Genomic DNA, 12,415 nt, shown 5'->3' with positions numbered 1-12,415 from the left:
CAAATTATTTAAGGAGTGTTACTGGAGTAAGTGTAAGTGGTGGTTGATTTTAACTGTATTGTTATTTACTGTCAAATTAGCCGGATTTGATCACCAAATTGTGGTTATGGGAAAGACTGTCCTTGGCCTTGCCATTGCGTCTACTCAAGTGACTGAACAGGAAAAGATTCTCTGCGTGTCTACACAAGTACATCTACAGGCACCTACAAACAGAGCGCTAGGAGATGGAAGCGCTAGTGGAGAACACCAAAGACGCTACCTGAGCATCCGTGACTACCTTTCACAGTTTCTCTGTGTGTTTTTAACTAAAAATGCTTTATTACATTTATTTAGTGGGGGTGTGAGGTGTGACTACGTGAAGGTGAAGGTCAGTTTGCGGGGGTCAGTTCTCCCCTGCCACCTTGTGGGTTCTGGGGATCAAACTCAGGCTGCCAGGCTTGGCAGGAAGCCCCCTCTCCGCTGAGCCACCTTGCCAGCTACGATGAACAGTTTCATGTCAACTTGACACAAACTAAAGAGAACCTGGATTGAGAAGATGCCTGCATCCGATTGGGCAGTGGGCAAGCCTATAGGGCATTTCCTTAATTGTTGATTGATGGGGAGGGCCCAGACTATTCTGCCCCTGGACTGGTGGCCCCAGGTTCTGTAAGAAAGCAGCCTGAGCAAGCCATGGAGAGCAATACCCCTCCACGGCCTCTGCATCAGCTCTTGCCCCTGTAATCCTTCCCTGTGTGAGTTCCTGTCCTGACTTCCTCAGAGATGAACAGTGATGTGGAAGTGTAAACAAACAAACAAACAACCTTTCTCCTTGAATTGCTTTTGGTCATGGTGTTTACACTAAAAAGTAGAAATTAAAAAGGGAAAGAAGTACAAATAGCTTTTAGAAATATCCAAATAATATTCAAGGTAAGCCTTGAAGTCCCTTCCCCCAACCAACCCACCTTTATTCTGAAACGTGGCTATTGTTCCTAACAGCACAAAATCAGAAGGGAAAATGTTATACGCCATGCCCAGTGAATGCAGGTGCATGGCAGTAACCACCTAAGGGAGCCATTCAGTGGAAATGTATTTAAAATGAAAACACAGATAAACACTTGGTTTCCTGGATGCTGGAGGCAAGCACTTCAAAATGCAAAGAAATGGGAACTTGTATTGACATAGTATACTATATTCTAGAGATTTAGCCAATCTCTTTAGGCTTTGTAATTTGACAGGATTCATAATTTAATAGAAATAAAATACATATTCCATATTACTACATTAAAATGCTGCATATAGAATGCATCTACTCTTAATTGTTTGTTATACACAATCCTGTGGAAATTTTTACTGTAGCATGTTGTTGTATGACCTATAATTTAATGCAGACATGGAAACCTTAGAAATATGCAGGTCCTTGGAATAGTCTTTATCATAAGAAAAGGATTTCAAAAAAGTTATATTTTGACACATCCTATTGCATCACTCTCCTGAGACTCTCAAAGGCCCAGTAAGTCAATGGAAGCCCCTGTTTGTTTCTTACCTGGGCACTCACAGCCCCACCACTGACTGCAACCCACATTCCAGAATCCTCCTCTTTCCTATGGGGTGCTGTTTGCTTGGATTTTGTTCTGTTTTGTTTTAGACAGTACTTGAGCTCAAACCCAGGACCTTGTCCATGCCTTACCCACTGAGGCATTCCTCCAGCCCAAGTCAGCTCATTCTGACCTACTAAGGTGGGAGGGGAGAGAAAGGGCATGTCAGCCATAACACTTCCAGCTATTAGGAACAGCTTAACCAATAAAGGGTCTTACTCTAGTGTAGAAGAGTGAAGAAAGACCAAGGTGGCTATTTGGTTTAGTGCTGTCTCCCTCACGGCTCTGCTTAGGATAACGCTCTCCTCCAGATACTAAACTGAGACAATTCTATTGCCATGAAGAGACACCATGACCAGGGCAACTCTTATAAAGAAAGTTAATGGGGTGGTGTAGGAGGAAAACAATGCCGCCATTAACCATGTGACTTATAGAGGTGCACACAGATGAGGTAATAAAAGAGCAGTTTACCACACCGCTAACCACACCCACTTTAGGCATGACTAAAGACGTATACAGATGGACGTAAAAACGTATACGGACGTAGGCAGTGAACTATGTCACTAGCCAGGCCCACTTTTGGGCATGGCTAGGGGCATTACGGGGAAGGTACAAAAGACTGAACAACGGAAGTCTTGATCTCTTTTTCCGGCTTTCAGCTTCCAGTTTGGCGGTGGAAAATTACTCAGCTCATCTGGGTTACTTGTTTGGTATCTTGTGAGTAATTTCTACAATAAATACTTAGTTTTACTTTCAGTAAGTGTGCCGTTTATCGTTACAGCATCATTTAGTGTCAGGAGTGGGATGATGATGTGGAAATCCTGTGTATATGTCAATAAAGCACTGTTGGCCAATAGGGAAGCAAGATAAGTGGGACTAGGAGTCCAGGAGGACTCTGGGAAGGAGAAACACAGGAAGTCAAGATGTAACGCCATGGGGTAGGAAGCCCAGAAAGTTCTCCGGTAAGAGAAATACTTAGATTAACAATTATGGGGTAAATACTTAAGTCAGAGCTAGCCAGTAAGAAACAAACAAGGCCAACAGCTTCATAATTAATATAGCCTCCTGTGTGTTTATTTGGGACTGATGCGGCTCTGGAACCAGGCTGGCAGGAAGGCTTCCCTTTACAGGGTGGCTTACAGTTTCAGAGGTCAGTCCATTATCATGTGGTGGGACATGGTGGCATGCAGACAGACATGGTGCTAGAGAGGTGACTGAGAGTTCTTTCACTGGCAGCAGGAAGTGGTCTAAGACACTAGCTGTAGCTTGAGCAAAGGAGACCTCATAGCCCATCCCCACAGTGACGCACTTCCTCCAACAGTGCACACCTACTCCAACAAGGCCACAGCTCCTAATAGTGCCACTCCCTTAGGAGGACATATTCTTTCAAACCACCACACAGTTCAACAGCCAAAGAGCAAAACTATTTCAATATTCATCGAGGAAAACGGTTCCTCAAAAATCCAACTGGTTAGAATAACTCCAGAGACCTAAACTGGTGCCCAGCAAAAGGACTGAATCGTTCAAAGGCGTGGACTAAATAAGACTCGTCCCCAGAGCCCGCACAGGAAACACCAGTAAGAACAAATCAGGGCAGAGTTGGAAAGGCCACTCAGTGGTTAAGAGCGCTTGCTGCTGCTGTTCAGAGGACCGGGTTCAATTTCCTGCAGCCACATGGAGGGTCACAGCCCTCTGTAACTGGCAGTCCAGGGAATCCATCGCCCTCTGCTGCCCTCTTCTGGCCTCCTCAGGTACCAGGCATGCCAGTGGCACACACACATTTATGCCTGCAAAACACCCATAAACATAAACATAAAATAAAATAGGATTTTGTTTTGGGGGTTTGTTTTTCAAGACAGGGTTCCTCTGTGTAGTCCTGACTGTCCTGGAATTCACGCTGTAGACCAGGCTGGCCTTGGACTCAGAGATCCTCCTGCCTCTGCCTCCCAAGTGCTGGGATTAAAGGAGTGTGCACCACCATACCCAGCAAGAATTTTCTTTTTTAAAGAACAAATCGAGACCTAATGTTTACAAGGATAAAGAGGTGGATGGGGAGCTAGTGGGTGTGGCTCGGCAGGGAAAGGGGCTTCCCACCCAGCTTAAGCCAAGCTTCATCCCTGGAACCCACACAGTGGAAGAAGACCCATTCCCACAAATTGTCCTCTTGCCAAATAAACACATGTGAAAATGTGGTTTGAAGGAGACAGCTATGGAACAACAGGATGGTGTGAAGCCGATCTACTTCTAAGTCTTGATGCAAAGGTTAAATAAAATATTGTACGGCCAACTATTTGTAACTATTTGTAAACATTGAACTCTGGTTATGTGCTAAATATTGAAAATGTGAGGTACCAGGCAAACCAAGGAAGGAATCGTTTTTTTTGCACCGAGGCTACTCCTCTTGAGATACTGTATTATAGAGCAAGGCTGCCAAATAAAATGTATGTTTCTTAAATTTGAATTTTCATTTTAAAACACTTCAGTTTTAAATTTGAACATAGCATGAGATATAGTTATATAAAATAATTTTAAGCTCAGTGCTTTTCTAAAATTCAAATTTAACTGGGCATCCTATGAGTAGGGGCATGAAGAATTGAACTGAATGATCCTGTTGTTTTCACCTGTCTGGGACTAGCCAGGTCTGGGTGGGTTTGGGAGTATCACATTGATGACTTGTTAAATACATCAGTATCTTAATTATGCATGGAAATGGGTGGAATCTAGTGTGGTCGGGTGCAGTGAAACCCAGTAGGGTTGGCAGAGTTAATAGATGGGTTCAATATCGATTGCTAATCGACGTTTATTGAAACCTTGATGTACACCAGTCACTGTGTTAAGCATTACTTTCTTATGTCCCCTTAGACTAGGGACCTTGTGAGGCAAAAGAGATGCCTGGAATGAAAAACTGAAGGAGACACTTGTGTTCAGTGTCGCATAAATGTGTCCTCTTCAACAAGCCACTTAGCCATGTGTCCAGCATCACTTAGCTGCATTTCTTTTTATATATTTTAATATCCCCCTGCATCATCTTTCTCTCAAAAGCATGTTCTCTTTATATATATATTATATATATATAATATATATATGCCTAAATACAGAACTACAACCTGTTCAGTTCATTTAATGTTACTTGTGTGGACATTATTTGAGGAGGGCTGCTTGGTGTTGGATAATCAGTTGGAGGCTCATCCTGGGAGAGACTAATTCTCCCATTCTCAACATCTATTAATTACCTGGAGTTCTTTATCTAGGGGTGAGAATCCATGAGCTATTTCCCTTTTGCATTGGTATGTATATCCTTGTTCGGGAAAGCCTATATTGGTGAGGTACCATGGGTGTAGCTTCTCTGTCATTTCTAGCAGACATAATATGATAGCAGATTTCCTGATCCTCTGGCTCTTATAGTCTTTCTACTGCCCTTTTTTCATGATGTTCCCTGAGCAGGATGTTTCAGGATGTAGGGGTTGTATTGTAGATGTATCAATTGGGGCCAAGTACCCTACATTCATTTGCTCTCTGTTTTTTTATCAGATGTGATTTTTTGTAAAGAGCTCTGTCTGTTACAAAGAGATGTTTCTTTGATGCTGGAGTGAGAGCTACACTTCTGTGTGGGTATAAAAATGAATATTTAAAATGCAGTTAGGAATGATACTGGCCCAGTAGAGTGGTAGTAGCATGCTCTACTCTAAGACTTCAGACCTCAGTAGCCCCAGGGAGTTGACTAGGTTTACAACACCAGGCATGTTTTCCCTCCTATTGAATGGGCCTTGAGTCCAATGAGAGAACCTATTGGTTACCACTAAGATATTAATGCCACTATTATACTCCTAGCATTGTCAAGCCTTGCTGGTTGTCATGGTTCATAGGCATTACCGTTATGTAGGACTATGGGATGCTTCCCTGTATTTGAAGCTTACATAGCACTCTGTGGTACTTTAGAAGTTAGTTGTTGGGAGGAAGTTTTCAAGTTACACTCAAGATGGGTGGCTCCTCTGGGTTTTGTCTGAAATGTAGGATATCTTCAGCTGTAGGAACTACTCACCTTCTATGTCTGGAAGTCAACAAAGGGCAACAGCAGGTGGGGGGGGGTCTCTTGGACTTCCCCAAGTAACAACTCAAAAGGGTTTTTCTCATGACTGATATTGGAGGTTTTTTTGCTAGATAATCTATGACTCTTGAAGGGAATGTTGTCAGTCCAAGTGATATGATATCACTTAAACCACACATATATACAATAGACTTACATGTCTCATATGTAATTCTAGGTATTTTTTCAGATAACCTTAGTGTTCTCTTGCTCTTCCCCTTCCCTGCTCCTGTATTGACTTCCCTCTTCCCTTGCTAAATAAAGCACCATCCACATTTTGCCCATCTCCCCTTCCAGATCACTCATACCCCTCTGTTCCTCTCTCTAGTACCCCACCCTCTTTCCACTTCCCTAGTCTCTTCAGTTATTTAGGTTATGGACCCACACCTGAGATTTGGAGCTAGGAACCACAGATGAGAGAGAGTTACCTCACTCAGTGCAATATTTTCTGGTTCTGTCCACTTATCTGCAGATTTTATGGTTTTATTTTCCTTTACAGACGAATAGTATCTCATGGTGTATATGTACCACATTTTCATTATCCGTTCACCAACTGAATGACATTAGGCTGTTTCCATTTCCTGACTGTGAATGGAGCAATAGTGACCATAGCTGAGATTATCTGTGGAGGACAGCATCAACTCCTTTGGGTAGATGCCAAGGAGTAGTGTAGCTGGTCATGTGGTAAATTAATTTTAGCTTTTTTGAGAATTCTCCACACTGAATTTCAGAGTGACTGGACCAACTTGCAATCCCACCAACATCAAATGAGGGTTCCCTTTCCCCAAAATTCTTTCTAGCATTTGCTCCTGGTTGTTTTGTTGATCTTAGCCATTCTGGCTGGGGTAAGATGAAATTTCAGTTGTTTTAATTTGCAGTTCTCTAATTGTTAAGGACAAGGACCATTTTTGAGCGGTTTCTTCTTTTTGATAACTCTCTGTTCAGATTTGTAGCCTATTTTTTAAATGGATTATTTGGTGCTTGCTTTGTTTGTTTGTTTTGAGTCCTTGTTTCCTTACTTCTTTTTTGTTTTTTTGTTTTTTTTTTTTGTCTTATCTTGTTTCTTAAGACAAGGTTTTTCTGTAGCCCTGGGTGTCTTAGAACTCACTTTGTAGACCAGACTGGCCTTGAACTCAGAGATTCAACTGTTTCTGCCTCCTGAGTGCTTGAATTAAAGGTGAGCACAACCACTGCCTGACTCTGATTGTTTCTTTAGCTGTGCAGAACTTTTTAGCCTTATGAGGTCCCGCTTGTCAATTGTTAGCCTTAGTTCCTGGGCAAAAATCCTATTCAGAAAGCCCTTTCTTACTCCTAAGCCGGGTAGGTGCCGCCTATTGCTTCTAGCAATTTCAGATTTCACATCGGCGGAGGTCCTCGGTCCATTTGGAGTTTGTCTTTGTGGAAGATGATAGATACAGATCTAATTTCTTTCATCTTGCAGCTGCCTTTCTAATAACAAGTGGTGGGGTCAAGGGGCAAACCCATTTTCCAGCCCATGTCTTGCGGATTTGGCTTCATCTGGGCGAGCTAGACTTCGTATGCTGTTTAGTTCAGGGTGAGAATAATCCCCATGGGGCAGAGTGCATAGAAGGACCTGCCTGTGGGAATGGAGTGGAAGGCAGACTCCAACTCCTTAACCTCAGTCCAGCAGCTTGCAATCCAGATTATCCGGTGGAATGCCTAGAAGCTTTTGAAAACTCTCAGACATGCCGCACCCCAATATTTATAAGTCACCTAGGGTAAGACCTCCAATGCTGAAAACCATATTAGACTCATACCTAACAGACTCTGAAGAGGACTTTTTTCTTGCCCTCCTCTTCTCACCAGAGGCCTAGAGTTGTCAAGGGCCTCAGTTCCACAGGACACAACATGCTGTGTGAAAGCAGGCTAGCCAGGCACTAAAGGTTGGTGACCTTTACCCTTTCTGTTTTCTTATAAATATCAAGAGCAAGAAGATAGCAAATGACTGTTTGAATCCAAAACACTCTTGCCTAGGGGTAGGCAAAACAGACATTTGTTGATTCTGAATGGGGCAGGGAGCAGTGAGAGTCTTTGTATCTCCTACATCTGAGGGTTCCCATTCCTGGAGTTCTCTCCTCCTTATCCAAAAGCTGCTTTCTCTACCTACGGAGGACCAAAAGGAGAATCTGAAGCGGCTCCAGATCCTCTGATGTCATAAGGAAATCAATGCAGGCAGGAGTGAGCTTCCAAGTGACCAAACACAGATGATCTTTGGCTACACTGCCTACTCCTTAGTCATAGTCTAAGTAAATTAGAGAACTATTAGAAGCAATAACCAAGCCTCTAGTTGAATTTAATTTTAATGCTTTGCAATCAGATTGCTTACATCATGTCAGAGCCCTCATAGAAAGCCATAGATAATTTAGTGAATATGTAAAAGGGCTTTAAAATAATCGTTGGGTAGATAAAATGACTCTGTTTTAAGGCACTTTCCACCAAGCCTGATGATCTGACTGAGTTCAGTCCCTGAGACCTGCATGGTAGATAGAACTGACTCCCAAAAGTTGTCTTCTTTATATGTATATTGTGATATGCATACACACACTATATATATGTAGTAAAAATTCAAAATCATAACCATTGGTATTATTTCAGGCCCTATCTGTATGAGACAGTTTAGTTGTGAAACCCATATTAATTTTAACACTACAGGCCGGGTGGTGGTGGCACACACCTTTAATCCCAGCACTCGGGAGGCAGAGACAGGCGGATCTCTGTGAGTTCGAGGCCGGATTGGACCAACAGCCTCCAAAACACTACAGAGAAACCCTGTCTCGTAAAACAAAAATAATAATAATAATAACATTACAAACCCTAGAATGGTATCAAAGGCAGCTTCATTTCTAGCAAATTAGCTGTGTTTACTGTCCGGGCATCTCCAGGGTCAGAACAGCAGCCTCTCCTCTCTGTAGAGATGCAGGCTCTCTGGCTCCAGCTTAGACCTATGAATCAGAATTGCATTTCACCCTGGGGTGGTTTGATACACAGTCTACTTTGATAATCCTGGGCTGGGAACTTCGAAGATGGCTCAGTTCGTAAAAGAGCTTGTTGCATAAACTTGAGGGCCTGTGTTCAGATGCCCAGAATCCACATTAAAAAGCCAAGCAGGAGTGAGGTCACTTCCAGTAAGCGACCAAGCTCACTACAGATGTACACCTGTAGCCCCAGCACTGAGAGGCAGAGCTAGAAGAACCTTGGGGACTTGCTGGCTGTCCAGTCTAGCTAATTGGTGAGCTCCAGGTTCAGTGAGACACCCTGTCCTTGTCTATATCAAACACACAGACTCTGAGACCCAGGAAGTGATTCCATACCTGCTGCTGTTTGAAGGGGTGGCCCCTGAGATTAGGGAAGAAATGAGACTCGGATGTCAAAGACAATTGAATGCTTCCCAGGGTCCACGCCACTGTCTGTAGCAACAACTCTGTTGCACCATTTTACGGATGAAGAAACTGATGTTTCCAGTAGTAAGTTTGACTGACTGGGTTCTGGACCTGTCTAGTTGAAGCTCTGAGACTCTAGTTTGTGCCTGAGTGGCTACTTTATGAAGCAGGCACCCTTCCACCACTCTGCTTCCCTGAGTAGAAGACCTGCTCAGACATGCTCTCATTGGCCCAGGAACCCTGCTGCATTCACCTTACAACCCTCTCGTCATCGCCCCCTTCATCCCCCACCTTGGGTTTTAATCAGAGACCACCTTTTCAAAAGATATAATTTACACACCTTAAAACTCACCCTTCCAACGCGTACAATTTGGTGTATTTTAGTATATTTGCGGTTATGCAATGATTACCACTATCTAATCCCAGAACATTTTCATCAACCAATGAAGAAACCCTCCATCCATTACCTCCCATCCTCCCAGCCTCTGGAAACCACTAATCTGCTCCTGCCTACGAATCTGCCTACTCTGGACGTTTCAGATAAGCAGAATCATGTGACATGTGGTCTCTGTGATGAGCATCTTGCAGTTGATAGAATGTTTTTGAGATTCGTCCACAAGCACCAGGACTTCATCCTTCCCTGCTGCCCGGTAATTGTTCCGATGTATACTTCTGCTTGTTCATTCATGAGCTGGTGGGTATGTGGACCATTCCCACCTTTTCCCTGCTATGGGGAAAGAGAGCAAGCCCTTATCTGGACACACGTGTCCATCTGGAACATTGATTTGGCTCTGTCATGTGGTGGGTGACTCCACATTTAACTTGCTGGGGGAAATGCCAAGTCATTTTTCAGAGGCTATTCTCACCAAGAACACAATCTAGTCAGACAGATACAGGAAGCCATGAAAGAGGTTAAGAAACAGCTGCTTCTAGTGAGAGTCAGCCAGTACCACAGTGACTATCTACTGAGACAGTCTCAGAAGAGTGGACAAAAGAGAGTTTGACAAGAATGCAGAGAAAGCCGGTGCCTGGGGCTTGTGGCTGGTGATTGCACAGAGCACAGGACTCTGAGTACAAATCCTTATTGTCACACTAACTGTGTGACCTTGGATAGGGCCTTTCTCCTTCTGGGTCTCTGTTTTCCCATCTATGGGACTGGCTGCATCCTTGTTCTTCTGTGACCCACCCTTACTGTCCCCATCGCTCTGTCTTGAGCTATTCAGGTGTCAGAATGTGCTTTGGGACTTGCTAGAGCTGCCTCGGGGAGCTGCTGGGATTACAGGCATTCCTAAGGATGAGTGAGGGAGGCTCCAAGGGACGGGTGCTCAGCACTGCTCACTGCCAGGTGGGGACCCCAGTCTTGGTCGTCACACAAATGAGAAAGGAGCACTACACAGTCGCAACAGTCCCAGGACCACAAGCTATACGCTCAGACTTTTCTTCCAAGGAGAAAGTTTTCTTTACAACAGGAGAGATGAGGCCATTTTACTCCACTGTTTCCTCTTCCTAGAGAAACCAGAAAACTACCTCTTTGACTCCTACTATTAAGTGAGACTGTTTGAATTCTAACCAAGAAAACAGGCAGCAGTGGTGGGCCTTTAGAAGACTGTGCAAGGCTGCAGCTCTGCCTTGTCTTTCACGGTGACAAGGATGGAGACCCTGGAAGGTGAAGCAGCCCGGGGCCTGTCTCTACCTCCCAAACGCTGGAATGATCGGCATCTACCACCACATCTGACTTGGCTTTTTTTTTTTTCAAGTTATGTAAACAAAGACCAATCTTCAACAGAAGTGTGAGTGGCCCGGGGAACTACTATCTGGCCCTTTGCTGAAATATCTTACTGACCCCTGGACTAACCTACACAAACTAAGCACAGAGCAAGACCTAGTAACAACCTAACCTTCAGAAGTCATAAACTCCGTGCGTGCTCCAGTCACCCTCATACTAAGAAGTGTTGGGAAGCACAGGTCACGTGAACAACGAGAGCTGGCCTCAGGAGAGCCTGGATGCCCTACCACAGAGCGCTCACGTGTAGTGCAAAGGCGCCCCCTAGGGTCCTACTGGCGTTACGGAGATCAGGATTCATGGAGGCGCTGAAGCCTGTCTGCACAGGGAGAAAGAAGGCCCTGTGTAATGAAAATAATCCAGGATTTCTAAATCCCAGGAAAGACATGTGGAAAGACTTCAGCAGCCCATCTCTCATGACAGTCCTAAGATATTTGACATAGTGGAGCTTAGGGAAGAAAATCCTGAAGTTACCTTTAGAAGCTCAGGTTTAAAAGAAAAACTCCTAAAATGCTAAAAAATGAAAGGAAAAGATTGAGGTCAATATCACTAAAATCAAGGATTTGCATCTAATAAAACTGCTACATAGCAGATGAGGGAACGAGCCAGAGGCTGGGAGATAACTGTGACACAGCAGCAAAAAACTGATGTCTAAAATCCACACAGGGCAGCTACAAATCCACAGCACAAAAGTAGACACACTTAACTTGTACAATGGAGAGAAGAGGCTGAGGAGACGGCTTGGTGGGTAAAGTGCCCGCCACTAATGGCTGATGACCTGAGTTCTGGTCCCCAGAATCTATGTAGAGCTGGACACCAGAGCATCCACATCTGTAATTCCCAGACTTCTACGGCAAGATGGTCGGTCAAAGATAGAGCGTTCCCAGAGGCCCTTGAGCCAGCTAGGCTGGCTCTCACAGTGGCCATGAGAACTTATCTCGAGGTGGAAAGTGAGGACTGACAGCCAAAGTTGTACTCTGGCCTCCACACATGCTCCACAATACGCTCAAGAACATGAGTTTACACACACACACACACACACACACACACACACACACACACACACACACACACACACACACCCTGTCTCTAAGGAAAGCCAGACTTGATAGTACACACCCATGGTACCAGAACTGAGGAGGCTGAAACAGGAGGATAATGAGATAAAGGTCAGTCTGGGCTGGTGTCAATAAAAATGCAAATAGTAAAGAGGAGGGACTATAAAGATGGCTCCACTGTTAGGATTGCTCACTGCTCTTGCAGAGGACCCAGTTTCAGGTTCAGAGCCCACATGGCAGCTGACGACCCTCGGTAACCCCAGTTCCAGAGAGTCTGACACCCTCTTCCGTCCTCCTCAGCACCAGGCACATCCACGGTGTGCATACATATGTGCAGGCAAGACTCATACACACACTAATAAAAGTAAATCGTTTTTAAAATTAGGAAAGATCAAAACATGCAAAAGAGATTTCAAACATGCAAAAAATACAAAAGGAACACAAGCATGAGAAGATGCTCAGCTTCCTTCGGAAGAAGGACAGTGCAAACAGAAACCAAGATGAGATGCAAA

Source organism: Mesocricetus auratus, unplaced genomic scaffold, assembly GCF_017639785.1.
Source record: "Mesocricetus auratus isolate SY011 unplaced genomic scaffold, BCM_Maur_2.0 Super-Scaffold_100691, whole genome shotgun sequence".
Classification (NCBI taxonomy): Eukaryota; Metazoa; Chordata; class Mammalia; order Rodentia; family Cricetidae; genus Mesocricetus; species Mesocricetus auratus.
The sequence above is the reverse complement of the archived record's forward strand: the minus strand, read 5'-3'. Positions refer to the sequence as shown.